This window comes from Cebus imitator, unplaced genomic scaffold, assembly GCF_001604975.1.
Source record: "Cebus imitator isolate Cc_AM_T3 unplaced genomic scaffold, Cebus_imitator-1.0 Scaffold35, whole genome shotgun sequence".
Taxonomy (NCBI): Eukaryota; Metazoa; Chordata; class Mammalia; order Primates; family Cebidae; genus Cebus; species Cebus imitator.
Genome location: NW_016107350.1, coordinates 3,286,427 through 3,302,220, shown reverse-complemented (window position 1 = coordinate 3,302,220; position 15,794 = coordinate 3,286,427).

Sequence of the window (15,794 nt, the reverse complement as noted above, 5' to 3'; positions counted from 1 at the left end):
ATTAGCTAGTCTTGTGTGTGTCTTTATTAGCAGTATAAGAACAAACTAATACAGTAAACTGGTAGCAGTAGGGTGGGGTGTTGCTATAAAGATACCAGAAAATGTGAACATGACTTAAGAACTGAGTAACAGGCAGAGGATGGAGCAGTTTGTAGGGCTCAGAAGAAGAAAGGAAAATGTGGGAAAGTTTGGAACTTCCTAAAGACTTGCTGACTGGCTTTGTCCAAAATGCTGACAATGATATGGATGATGAAATCTAGGTTGAGGTGGTCTCAGATGAACAAGAGGAACTTGTTAGGTACTGGAAAAAAGGTGACTATTGCTATGTTTTAGCAAAGAGACTGGAGGCATTTTGCCTCTGCCCTAGATATTTGTGGAACTAGAACTTTGAACTTGAGAAAGATGATTTAGTGTGTCTGGCCGAAGGAATCATTCCAAACAGTGCAGTGTTCAAGATGTGACCTGGGTGTTGTTGAAATCACTGAGTTTTTAAAAAGGAAACAGAGCATAAAAGTTTGGAAAATTGGGAGCCTGGTGATGCAATAAAAAAAGGCCAGCTACAGGAATTTGAATAAGTAACTAGAAGCTAAATGTTAATCACCAAGAAAATTGGGAAAATATCTCCAGGACATGTCAGAGATCTCCCATCACAGGTCCTGAGACCTAAGATAAAAAAAATAATTGTTTTGTAGGCTGACCCAGGGACCCTCTGCTGTGTGCAAACCAGAGACTTGGTGCCCTGCAACCTAGCCGCTCTAGCCATGGCTAAAAGAGTCCAAGGTACAGCTCGGACTGTTGCTTCAGAGGGTACAAGCTGTAAGCCTTGACAGCTGTTATGTCATGTTGAGTCTGTTGGTGCACAGTAATCAATAATTGAGGTCTGGGAACCTCCGCCTAGATTTCAGAGGATGTACGGAAACATCTGAATGTCCAGGCAGAAATTTGCTGCAAGGATGGGGCCTTCATGGAGAGTTTCTGCTAGGGCAGTGCAGAAAGGATATATAGGGTTGAAGTCCCCAGATGGAGTCCCCACTGGGGCACTGCCTAGCAGAGCTGTGAGAAGAACCCAGAATGGTAGGTCCACTAACAGCTTGCATCATGTACCTAAAAATGCTGCAGACATTCAATGCCAGCCCATGAAAGCAACTAGGAGGGAGGCTGTACCCTGAAAAAACACAGGGCCAAAGCTGCCCAAGACCAATGGAACCCGTCTCTTGCATGAGCAGGACCTGGATGTGAGACATGAAGTCAAAGGAGATCAATTTGGAGCTTTAAGATTTTACTGTCCTGCTGAATTTTGAGCTTGGAGGGGGCCTATAGCCCCTTTGTTTCGGCCAATTTCTCCCATTTGGAAAGGCTGTATTTATCCAGTGTACCCCCATTGTATCTAGGAAGTAACTAACTTGCTTTTGATTTCACAGGTTCATAAGTGGAAAGGACTTACCCTGTCTCGAATGTGACTTTGGACTGTAGACTTTTGAGTTAATGCTGAAATGAGTTAAGATTTTTGGAGACCATTGGGAAGACATGGTTGGTTTTGAAATGTGAAGACATGAGATTTGGGAGGGACCGGGGGTGGCATGACATGTTTTGGTTGTGTCCCAACCCAAATCTCATCTTGAATTGTAGCTCCCACAATTCCCATGTGTCCCCTGTTTTATAAGGAGAGTTGTTCCATGCAAGTGTTCTCTTGCCTGCTTCCATGTAAGATGTGTCTTTCTTCCCTTTCACCTTCAACCATGATTGTGAGGCCTCCCCAGCCATGCAGGCTGTTAGCCAATTAAACCTCTCTTCTTTATAAATCACCCAGTCACAGGTATGTCTTTATTAGCAGCATGAGAATGAACTCATACATATCATTTAATAATGAACAAATTACAATTGTCATGCACATTGTCCATTCAGGCGGCTCTAACAAGATATCATAAACCAGGTAGCTTATAAACAACAACAAAATATTTCTCGCAGTTCTGGAGCCTGGGAAGTCTAGCTCTTATGCTGCAGATTTGGCATTTGGTGAAGACAGGCTTTCTGCTTCATAGTTCTTCCTGTGTCCTCACATAGTGGAAGAAAGCTAGCGCCCACAATTCCCATGTGTCCTAGGAGGGACCTGGTGGGAGCTAATTGAATCATGGGGCTGGGTCTTCCCCATGCTGTTCTTGTGATATTGAATAAGTTTCATGAGATCTGATGTGGTATCTTTCACGAGAGTACTCACTCCTATCATGAAGTCTGTCATAATAAAGCCGCCATGTCCAACTACCATCACCTTAGAACTTAGGATTCAACATAGGGGTTTTAGAAGGACACAAACATTCATACTCAGAATATACTCGGAAGTTTCATTTCATTTGAGGCTGTTTTTTCAAGTAATAGCCTTCTTACTCTATTGATCACAAATTTTCATGAAATATTTACTACTTTATATAATGGTGTGAGGTGACCTGGACTCTGTCGCTTGTCTTTCCTTTGTAACCTTGAACATATTAACTCAACAATAACAAAAATGATCAATTTATACCTTCAAAAAATTGAACCATAGGTTGCAGAAATAGAAAGCGAAAGAAAAAAAGTCTTTGCATTCCAGGAGTTTACAGTTCCCTTGGGACATATAGGAAAATAAGAAAAGCATAGAAGTTATTATGACAAAAGATAGACTGTGGCTTTGAAGAGATTTTTAAAAATTAGATAACCAATATGTGTCTTTGAAAACATTTTTAAAAATAAGAAACTAAAAGAAATGAATATTATAATAATTTGATGTAGTATTTAATATGTACCTTGAAATTTGAGGAAAACATCACACGATGAAAACAGAGAATGGGGTTGGAAGGCTTTGTAGTCAGAGAAAAGGGCATAAAATACATGGGAAAATGTGGAAAAGCAAGAAATATGTTCAGAAAAAGTACATCATCTTTATTCTTTAGTGAGCAAATGTGGAGGAATAATAGTATAAAAAGATAGAAAAGCAGTTTAGAATTGTATTGTGAAATAATTTAATTGCTAGAGGTTAATCGATTAAACCAAATTTATTCTAAACTAGAATTCCAGATAGCATATCAAATACTAGTAATATATATTTCACATTACAAGAAACACCGTCTTTTGGGAATGTATGGTCTAGAAAGAAGGTAGAAATGAATGATATGATCCCAAAATATAGCTATAACTACAATTAGATGATTGTCAGAAGGCACAGAGCTAGAGAACATGTAACAGGAATTCTAACTTCATCAGTTGGATCCAAGAGCTTCCTGAAGAAAAAAAAGATTTGAGAATGACAGAAGTGAGAGCAGGACACAAGAGTATTAGAATTATATGAAAGTGTTGTCCTGTTGCAGAGGAGACAGGGAAAATAAGCTGGTCTCAGGTATTATAGGAGATTTTGAGTTTCTTTTTTATTTCTAAATGTAGTGGGGTATTACTTAAATGAATTATAGGAGAAATGTATTATTATGAGAGATTCATTTTCATAATAAAGCACTCACTGTTGAGTGAAGTGTTGGTTTGGACGAGAAAATTGGATGTAAGCAAATTAAAATGTTTTACTACTACACTAGTTGAGAACTAATCGTTGCTTCAAATAAGTGGTTTGGAGATAAATAACTATGTAGTAATTTAAGAAGCATTTAAGATTGAAAACTGAAAGTACATATTAAATAATTAGAAATTAGAGAGACAGAGTTTTCCAAGGTTCCTTTTTTTTTTTTTTTTTCCTAGTTGTGATATTGGAATGTGTAATGTTTCTTTTTGCTTGTCTTGGGAATCTAGACAAGACCAGAAAACAAAATCCTTTAGGGGAAGAGGACCATAAACTCAGCTTAATGTACCTCTGATGTTCCTTTGAAATAGACGTTCAAGAAAAATGTGGATTTTCAAAGTTAAAACAGTAAGCCTGGACTGGAAATATAGAAATGTATGCCCAATCTGTTCACCAATAGTCATGGGAGTTGGAGCAGTCAAGAATCTTTGCTAGGGAGCAATACAAAAGAAAAAGGATCACCAAAATGTTGACTGCTTAATATAGGTAAGGCCAAGAGGAGCTCAAGAAAGAGTAAGTCAAAAAGTTAAGAGAAAGCCAAGAGTGTTATGTCACGCGAGTGTTTCAAGGAAGTGTCAACAAGGTCAATAAATGCTGAAACATCAAGTTAGAGGATGTTGACCAATGGCTTTTGAGATGGAGAAATCAATGAAGATTTTAGAAGTGCTATTTAAGAGAAGTGATGAAATACAAAACCGTTTGTCCAGGGTTACGGGAGAGAGAAAGAGAGGTGAGAAAAGGGAGTCAGCATTTTTAGGGAACTATTTTGAGAAGTGGTTTGAATAGGGAGGAGACAGTACTACAATTTCAAAAACATGTAATGTTTTGAAACATCCTCCAATGGAGGATTTTTAAAGTTTGAATTATTGAGTATAGTCAGTGCAAAAATATGGTTAAAAAGAAATGAGATTATTTTTAGATTGTGATGTAGCATAAGCTATTTATTTAACAAAAAAAGACAAAATAGAAAACTTCATTTTGAAAATTAATACAGCAATAGTAAAATGTGATGGGGCTAAACCGTTAATGAAAAAAATCAAGAACAAATACACAGGCTGATGCAATCGTGTATGTGATCATTTTGGAATGCGTGTGCATTGATAGCGGAGAGTGGAAACAGGAAAATAAGGAAACTAGTATGATAATTCTTGAAAAAAAAGAAAAGGAACATATTGCAACTAGTAAATTATTTTACCTAAAAATTGGAGAGGTTTATGGCAAAGCAAATGCAAATTACTTAATAGAGACAATGTACATTATTTGAATGACAGTTACGCTAAAAGCCCAGACTTTACCACTACTCAATATATCCATGTAAGAAAATAAATTTATACAAAAATTATATAATCATTAGTGTCTGAATGTAGATGAAGAAACAATCTATAGAGAGGCAGGGTTACTTTTTACATAGATTTGATAAGTACTGTAGTTAGGGTTTCGTCCTCACCCTCACTCCAATGGACCTATCCTTATGAAGTTTGTCAATGATCTCCGCATCACTGAATCCAATGATCAGGTCCTCAACTCCATTTTGCTTGACCTGTTAGCAGCATTTGGTACAAGTGATCAGTCCTCTCTTGAAATCCTTTCTCCATCTGTCTTTGGAAAGACACGCATTCCTGATTTTGTCCAATATATCAAAATCCTTTACTGATTTCTTGACAAAAAAGGCTCATATCTTGATCATCTCAATTTTGCTGATTTCCTTTACAGCATTTGCTGTTAAAATGCTTGATGTAGTTTCTATAGGCTGCTGATGCTACACTTTTATCTCAATTCTGAACTCTTAAAATATGACTTTAGCATGATTTAACTTCTTTACTTGGGTATCAGATAGTATTCTTGGAATTAATGTGACCAAAACGTATCGTTTCACTGAAGTCATCTAATAAGAACCTGCTAATATTACTTTCTCCCTTAAGCTAATGAGTTTTCCACTCTTCTTGTTCTTCAAACCATGATCTGGAAATCTGTAGTTGCTCTTTCTTTTTCTATCAAACATCACATCTATTCCATCAGCATTTGTTCTTATCTCTTCCTTCAGAATATATTCTATATTTGATCACTTCTCACTGTTGCCACGTTACAAAATCCCCTTCTCATTTCTCGTATGCTTGATCTTCTTCAGAAGGTGACCTCCATGCTTTTTTTGGTATACACTGAATATGCTCTTACCTCAGTACCATTGTACCTGCCAATCTCTTGGAATACTCTTCTCTATTACATCTGCATAGCTTGATCTCCCTTCTTTAAATCTATACACAAATATCATATTTGAAACAAAACTCAAATTAAATATTATTATAAAAATGATTATATGTCACTCTCACATCTTCTGTAACTTTATTATGCTTTTTAAATTTCCCCATGGTTGTGCACAGTATATGGTATATTAATATCTCTACTAGCTTATTATCAGTTACCTTTGGATAGAACATTAGTGTCCAATGTGACTTTCTGCCTGTCAAAAACATTGCAGAAAATATAGCCCAGCCTTCTTACTGTGACACTTAAGGATGAGTATAACTTAAAAAGTTCACCCAGGGAGTCTGTGGTAGTAGCAAGTTTGGCGTCACAGCCTCTAACTGTCTGGTGTACTTTCTCTCTTTCTGAGTGTCTCTCTGCATACCAATGGTAAATCAAGGCATTCTGATCAAGGCTGTGCATGCAGCCTTCCCTAAATATATTGATGATTTAGACTCCCTGGCATAAAAAATTCTTAGGCTAGTTCAAATGTTTTCTGCCACGGTCTCAATGCTTCTTTGCTTATGAATTACATTTTGCTGCTAACGATATCAACCTGGAAAATGCGAAGTTCTAGATGTGTATTTTTTAATGTGTGGGTATCTGAAAATTACTTTATTGTACCTTCATATTTGATTTGTGACTCGGTAGATGCAGATGTGTACTTCAAAATCTGTTTAATTAGCCTTTGGAAATACCTAATATTTAGTGTTACAGACGGGATTTTGGCGCCAGCTTTTACTGTCTCTGGGTTATTGCTTTTTGATTGACTTTATTTTCAGCTATCTTTTTCTAAGTTTTCACAATCTCCTTTAAACTTAAAAGAACTTATTACTTTAAAGTTGTTGTTCATAGGTGTATTTCAGAAAGGCACTCAATTTCTTGAGGCATGCCTCCTTCATCAGCTAAAAACCCAACATGCTTCTATAGCTAATTTAAACTAATTTCTTGGACACTTTGTCTAATGACACTGCCACTTTTGCTAACAAACTTTTTTTTTTAATTACTAGGTCAATTATAGGTAGATTAAAAGGATCTGATACACATATATTTATATACATACACAGCACATAAATATATCTATATCTCTATTTATAACTACACATATATACACAATAAGAGCAAGAGAAAAAGGGACAAAGACATTTTAATTTTATATACGCTTTTGGTTTTAGAATCTTTGAAACCATTTTGGAAGTCAGAAAAGTTTGAACAAAGAAATATGAGAGCCATAAATTTTGAATATCTATCTTTCCTCTTACTAGACTATATGCAATCTCTTTTATTGCTTTATTTTAGTATACTTGTTTGATTAGTCATTTTGTCATAGTGCTTATGAATTCTGTTTATTGCAGCTCTTCCTGTTATATCTGTTCCCTAATACAACTCTATTTATGCAAATGAGACCTTTCTTTGCTATATCTCGTGGGTCTACCTTGAAATGTTCTCATCTTTTATATTGTAATTGTCTCTCAATAATATCATTTTTTATGTCCCAGAGGGAAAGTCACTGACTCTGAAATTGTATTCTGGTTTGATTAATATTTTATTCCTTTGCCATATATCCATGAAAAAGAACTATGCAGTTGTGGAAGAGTATATATGTGTTATTTACTGTAACACCCAAGTTAAACATACAGCCATAAAATATTTTATAATTAGAAATAATGTAATTATATGATTTTTTTGCTTTCTAGAGTCTCAGAATGCTTCTGGAATAATAATTACTTTTGTTATAAAAACATATTTTATAGCTTTGCTTACATGAAACTTGGCCATATTAGCAATTTTCCTTTCCTTTTCAAAAAGGAAATTAGCCAGAACTAGCAACTGTGAAGTTGTGGAGAGGAAACACTTACAACAGCAATTCTAAATGGATGGGGAAGATCTGTTAATACAGCTGGAAAAAGAAAGGCAGACAGGGAGGGGGCATCAGAAAGGAGCTGGGGAAATTCTGCCACTACCAGACCTTTACTCTTTGGGCGAGAGCAAGAACGTGGGCCCAAACTATCTTTCTCCACTGAGAGCTAGAAAGCAAGGGATTTGGATAATGCTGTCCATTGATGACAGATTTCAGGAAGAACTGCAGAGTAGGGGGATCTTCAAAAAGTAGAATTAGTGTACTTTAATGATTTGCTAGTGTGCTACCAGAACATTCTGCTGTTTGCATTGGAAGAGATAAATTATATATTTGCAACAAGTTACTTAAATGATCTCATAAAATGTCTTGCTAAATCTTACATTTCTAAATGGCTGTCCAGAAAATCTCCTCTGGTAATTTTCTATATAACACTCTATTTTCCCCCATGCTCTGCAGTTCTTCCTGAAGTCTGTCATCAATGGACAGCATTATCCAAATCCCTTGTCTTCTAGCTTTCGGTGGAGAAAAATAGTTTAGGTCCACGTTCTGCTCTCGCCCACACAGTAAAGGTCTTGCAGTGGCAGAATTTCCCCAGCTCCTTTCTGATGCCCCCTCCCCTGGCTGCCTTTCTTTTTCCAGCTGTATTAACAGATCTTCCCCATCCATTTAGAATTGCTGTTGTGTTTCCTCTCTACAACTTCACAGTTACTAGTTCTGGCTAATTTACCATTTCCTGTTGGTTGCATTCAGTTAACCTTTAAATGTGTCAGAATCATGACTGTATAAAATCGCTGTCAATTTTCTCTGTTACAATAATGGCATAAAGGATAGGATGCACAATCTCTTTCTTGAAGTAACTCCTACATTAAGTAGACTGAGCAGAACCATGGAAGAATTGCTCAAGATCAAGTGATTTAACCTCCGTAGACACTTAGATCAACGAACTCAGCAGCAGAAAACTAATATATAGTGATATATAATTAGCATTAAGTGTAAAATATTGAGATTCTTGAAAAAAATAACATTATTAAATTTATTTTTGAGAGCTCAAATTCCATTGTTTAAAATGAATTATGTGTGTTAGAACAGATAGGTCATTTGTAGTGAACTTGGCATGGTATAATAGAGGTGTGAATGTGTATACATGGGTAAGTCTATGTATAGTCACTTAATTAATTCTTTAAATATACTATTCACTATTCTGCTTAGCAGCATACCTCATATATAATGATTTTAATTTATATAAATTGAATATATATATTATTATAATTAGTAGTTTACTACTATATTCCTTGTAGTTCAATTGGTGACATTTGTTATTTCAAATATTATAAATAATTAATAAAATTATTATAATCAATTAATTATTATAATTATTAATTAATAAAATTTGCTGCACTGAAATATATTTAATAATCTAATTAAGTACCAACAAACTTAGAAGAAATATTTGAATTTGAGACTTAACTTCAATCATTCTCTCTTGGCATTAATTAGATATTTCAGTTTTCAAAGGTTTACTGTAATTTACTAATATCTTATCAAAAGTTAATTAAGATTAGCTAATACTAATGAAAATAAAACTTCTGTTAATATAACTCTGTCCTGTAAATTAGAAGTTCCTGCTGGGAATAGTGGCTCAGGTCTGTAATCCCAGCAATTCAAGAGGCTGAGACAGGAAGATTACTTGAAGCCAGGAGTTCGAGACTAACCCAACAATTTTCCAAGACCCATTCTCAACAAAACTTTTAAAAAATTAGCTGGGCATGAACGTGTATCCCTATGGTTCCAGCTGCTGGGAGACTGAAGTGGGAGGATGTCTTTAGCCCAGAGTTTTGAGATTACAATGAGCTCTGATTGTGCCACTGTGCTCTAGCCTGGGTGACAGAGTAAGACGCTATCCCCCAGAAAAAAAGTTTCTATTGTGAGTAAAATATATTTAATATTTGTCATTTAAAAGCTATTCTATTATATTGTGACTTTATCATTCCAATTAACTAGTTAATCCAAGTAACATTTCTATTTATTTTTAAATATCATATTTCAAAAAAACATGAATTATATAAAAAACCTCTATATTATAGATATGTAATCCTGTTACATATATATATTAAATTGTGTGCAGTGTAGGATCATGTAAAGCTAAAATCATAACACCACCTTGTTGTCACATGCATAGATGAAATGCTTATGTGATATAAACCGCTTAAAGAAATGGTGGTAATTGAAATGTACCATTGCTAAGTTCTTATTTTTACTAGATGTAATTCTACATTAACTACAGCTTTTTCTGATAATATAAAGATACATGTTACAATCAATACTAGATCAATAATGAAAAATTATACAAATAAAAAATGCTAAATGTCAACAATGCAATCTGAATGGTATATTAATATATTTGCAAAATAAAAATAAGGCAGAGAAGGAGAAATAAAAACATAAAAGTATAAGGTAAAACAAATAAAAAACAAATATCAAAAATCAAGATTTTTCTGTATATCTTATCAGGAGATGCTCTTAAAATATAAACACATGGTTCCTCTAGATGCCCCCTAGGAGGTAGAAAGCTGGAAAGAAACTTACACTCATCTTGCCACTCATAAAATTTGGAAGTGATTTGCAAGTTGAAAGTTTTCCTTCATATTATTAGAGCCTAAAGTCACAGGATACACAAAACACTTCTTAAGAGAGGCGGGACACAAGAATACACCCATCTGGAACAGGGTACATGAAAAAGAAATGAGCATTGGGAAAAAAAATAATGATCTAAAGGAAAAAACAGCAAACACTATTGCTCCCAGGGTAGTGATAAAGATTTGCTACTACAGAGAAAAAACAAAACAATAAACAAAAACCAAAAACAACTATTTCTTAAAGGAAGGAAGAAAAACATTTTGAGTCCAGATCATTTAGAGATCTCCTATTATTTGAATATAGGCAAAATCACCAAGAAATTCCTGTTTTTGAAACATAGAGCAAAGAGAAACTAAGACAGGCTGAGCAGCACAAAAAAGAACATACATAATTCCAACCATTACCAGATTACCAAGATGTAAGTAATAAAAAATTATAGTATACAACAGGTGAAACATAAAAGTTTAGAGAGAAACTCTAAGATATGGTGGTACAGGGAAGATGCAAAGGTCGTGGTAGAGCAAGAACATGGAGGAAACACCCACTGGCAAACCAATTGTCATTCTATGCATAAGGTTATGTTAGAAGAATTTAAGGGGTGGTTTTGTACTGAAATTAATGATAGTGAGAAATAAAAATAAAATAAGTTCCACAACTCACTGAACAGACTCCTCTTGGTCAAAGGGATCCCAGAGAAACCTTGCAAACTGATTTCTCAGGCATAACTGGATGGGAGGTAAAACATACCTCGTTATAACCCCTTTCCTACTGACAGCCACTAGACTTTCTAACAGAAGCTAGCCCTTTCAGCGACTTTACTGATAATATCAATCAACTGACTGATAGCTGCCCCTCTCTTTTAAGGTTTCAGCAAAACAGCTGACCAGCATTTCTTCCTGACAAGAGACCATTGGCCACAGAGTGGTTCTGGCCAATCTATGGAGGATGCAGAGATGGTTTTTATATCTCTGCTTCGCCTTTTAGTCAAAGGACCAAAATCCCCACCGTTGGATTAGACTAACACCATCTTTTTTTTTTTTTTTAACCTGTGTCCCATGAGGAGGCATGAAGCTCAGTTGCATATGCACACACTTCTCCTTTCAAAAATTCATGAATTATTCTATAGCTTATTGAATATATGTTCCTGTCTTACTCATTCCACCCTTGAAGCATCTGTTTTTAGCTTCCGGCTGGAAGGTGTGCTTTCCAGTCTGTGAGAATTGCCATGTGGCAGGCTGCAGACATTTATGAGAAATAAAGCTCTTCTTTCTAAATTTATGAACCTTAGTTGCAACAACAAACTGAGAAACTAGATCAACTGCTTACTCAATTAGCTGCATTTCCCACAGTAACAACATAGCAGAAGAAAAAGCATGCCTATTTCAAGGCAAGTGTGTTATTTACTTCTGTTATCATCATCCTGTATACAATATCCAATATATAACAAGAATTAAGAGAAACAAAAATAAATAAATAGAACAATGTCAAAAGACAAACATCATTACCAAAGTTGGTTGGATGTTGGAGATATTAGACAGCAATTTAAAAATAAAAATAAAGTGCATAATATGTTTAAAGCTCAAATGAAAAAGATTGACAGCATGTATATAAAAGGAGAATTCCAACAAAGAGGTGGAAATTGAAAAATAACTAAGTGTAAATAGTAGAAATAAAAAATATACTAAAAGAGATAATGTATTCAATGGGCTCAAGATAGCCAACAAGGAATTCAGTATACCTGAAGACAGATTATTATAATTTACCCAAGTGAAATACAGGCAGGATAAACAAATGAATAAGAAGAGAGCATGCAAAGTTATGGCAAACTATCAAATAGCAAAACATAAATGTAATTGGAAATACAGGAGAGAGAAATAGCAAATGATGAGAATTTTTTGCAAATAATGAAATATATCAAACCACAGATACAAGTAGCTCAGAGAAACTTAAATATAATAAATAAAATGACCCTCTAAAATCAGAGATGAAGAGAATCTCTTGAAGGCAACCAAAAGAGTAAAAAAAAGAAAAAATGCATAATGAGAGGAAAAGATGAGCTTCAGTAAATTAAGTAGCTCAGAGAATCTTAAATATAATAAATAAAAGGACCCTCTAAAATCAGAGATGAAGAGAATTTCTTGAAGGCAACTAAATGGGCAAAAAAAAAGAAAAATTGCATAATAAGATCTCTCGGAGAGAGATCCAAGTTGGCCGATCACTAGCAGCTCGGGATTGTATCTCCCGCTGAAAGAGCAGAGAACGAAAGGACGCCACACTTTCAGATCAATTTTTGTTGCTCACACACCAGGAGATTCCCAGCAGAGGAGCCCCACATGTTGCCAGCGCGACTCTTGAGGCCAGCGAGGCGGTTTTGCCGCTGCCTTGGTGTGGCGGTTCTTGGTGCAGAGTCAGAAAAGCACCATCAATCTTAAAACTGCTGTTTTGGCAGGCACAGTGGGTTGCTCAGATTCTAGCGCCGGGAATCAACAAGTTGGACGTCCATTCAGAAACCCAACTATAAAGTAGGTAACTATAAAGACCACAGATGGATAAATTTATAACGAAGGGAAGAAACCAGCCTAAAAAGGCTGAGAATACCCAAAATCAGAATGCCTCTCCCTCTACAGGGGATCACAGTTCCTCATCAGCCACAGAACAAGGCCTGATGGTGAAAGACTGTGTTCCATTAGCAGAAGCTGACTTTAAAAAGTGGATGATAAGAAACTTCTGGGAATTAAAAGAACTTGTTCTAACCCAATGCAAAGAAACTAAGAACTTTGAAAAAAGATTTGACGAAATGTTAACAATAACACACAATTTAGTGAGGAATATAAGTTAATTAATGGAGCTGAAAAATACAACACGAGAACTTCGTGAACTATGCACAAGTTTTAACAGCCGAATTGATCAAGCAGAAGAAAAGATAGAGGTCGAAGACCAACTTCATGAAATAAAACAAAAACACAAGATTAGAGAAAAAAGGATAAAAAAGAACGAGCAAAGTCTCCAAGAAATATGGGACTATGTGAAAAGACCTAATCTACGTTTGATAGGTGTACCTGAATGTGACGAAGAGAATCAATCCAAGCAGGAAAATACGCTTCAGGATATTGTTCGGGAAAACTTTCCCAATCTAGCAAGGCAGGACAATATTCAACTCCAGGTAATACAGAGAACACCACATAGATATTCTTCAAAAAGACCAACCTCAAGGCACATAATCGCCAGATTCACCAGGGTTGAAATGAAAGAGAAAATACTGAGGGCAGCCAGAGAGAAAGGTCAGGTTACTCATAAAGGGAAGCCCATCAGACTCACAGCAGAACTCTCAACAGAAACCCTACAAGACAGAAGAGAGTGGGGGCCAATATTCAACATCCTTAAAGAAAAGAACTTTCAACCCAGAATTTCACATACAGCCAAACTAAGCTTCATAAGCGAAGGAAAAATAAAATATTTTGTGAAGAAGCAAGCACTCAGAGATTTCATCACCACAAGGCCTGCTTTACAAGAGCTTCTGAAAGAACCACTACAAATAGAAAGGAACAACCAGTATCAGCCTTTCTAAAAAATACCTAAAATAAAGAACATCAACATAATTAAGAAATTGCATCAACTAATGGGCAAAACAGCCAGCTAACATTAAATGACAGTATCAAACACACATATATTGTTATTAATTCTAAATTTAAATCGACTAAATCCCTCAATCCAAAGACACAGACAGGCAAAAAAAGCCAAGACCCATTGGTATGCTACATCCTGATCCATCTCGCATGCAACGATACACAAAGACTCAAAACAAAGGGATGGAGAAAAATTTACCAACCAAATGGAGAGCAAAAATAAATAAATAGAAAGCAGGAGTTGCAATTTTTGCTGATAAAATAGACTTCAAAGCAACAAAGAACAAAAGAAGCAAAGAAGGATATTACATAAAGATAAAAAGATCAATGTAACAAGAAGAGCTAAAGATCCTAAATATATATGCACCCAACATAGAAATACCCAGATTTATAAAATTTATAAAGAGACTTGGACACCCACACAACAATGGTGGGAGACTTCAACATCAATATTAGACAGATCAATGGGACAGAAAGTTAACATCAATATTCAGGACGTGAACTCAGATCCGGAACAAGTAGACTTAATTAACATTCATAGAACTCTCCACTTTAAATACACAAAATATACACTCTTATCAGTACTACATCACACGTATTTACAGGTTTAAATGAACTATTGGTTGGCTGCTTGTTAATTATTTTCTTCCCTCATTTTTTTTTTTATGTCTCTATTATTAAACACAATTACAGGCATACCCATTTTTAGACTACATTCTAGCCTGGGCAATAAAGCAACACCCCTGTTCTCTCTCCCTCTTCCTCTTCCTCTTTCTTCCTTTCCTTTATTCTTTTATTCTTTTTCTTTCTTTCTCTCTTTCTTCCTCTAAAAAAAAAAAGTATTTATTCATTATTTAAGGATCAATATGCTGTTGAACAAAATTTGAATCTATATAAATAAGTGAATGTCTCCAGAAACTGTTCAAATAATTATAAATATTAAAAAAACTGTCTTAGTCTTTTGTGACTGCCCTAATAAAATGCAATAATCTGGGTAGCTTATAAACAACAGAAATTCATTTCACACAGTTCTGGAGCCTGGGTTGTCCAAGATTAACACTCCAGCATTTTCTGGCTCTAGTGAGAGTCATATTCCAAGTTGTAGACTGTCTACTTCTTGCTGTTTCATCACATGATTGAAGGGGGCATGGTGTGTCTCAGGAGTCCCTTTTATAAAAACATTAATTTCATTTATGACGGCTTAGCCATCATTACCTAATAGCTTTCCAAAGTCCCTATATTGTAATACTATTACTTTAGTGGTTAGGATTCAACATATGAATTTTGGAGGGATACAACATACAGATTATACCAAATATCTTTAATTTTTAAAAATGTTAATTACTAAAAATAAATTATGTCTAATGTAAGGCTTTACAAACCTTTTTATTGAAGGATAAGATAAATATGTTAGGTTTTAGTGACCACATATGGAAGAATTTATATGTATATGTATGTGCCTCATGTATGCCTCATATGTATTTATATTTATTTCTCTCCCCTCCTTCCTTTTCTCTTCTTCCTTTTTCTGGGTAGCTCCTTCTTTTTTCTCTTCTTCAGCCTCTTTTTTTCAGTTAAGTATGTAAAAAATGTACTTAATGGTTGAGTACAGTGGCTCATGCCTGTAATCCCAGCACTTTGGGAGGCTGAATCAGGCAGATCAAAAGGTCAGGAGATCGAGACCATCCTGGCTAACACTGTGAAACCAAGCCTTTAATAAAAATACAAAAAATTAGCCAGGCATGGCGGCAGCCTCCTGTAGTCCCAGCTACTTGGGAGGGTGAGGCAGGAGAATCGCTTGAACCTGGGATGAAGAGGGTGCGGTGAGCCAAGATCATGCCACTGCACTCCAGCTGGGCAACAGAGCAAGAGTGTGTCTCAAAAA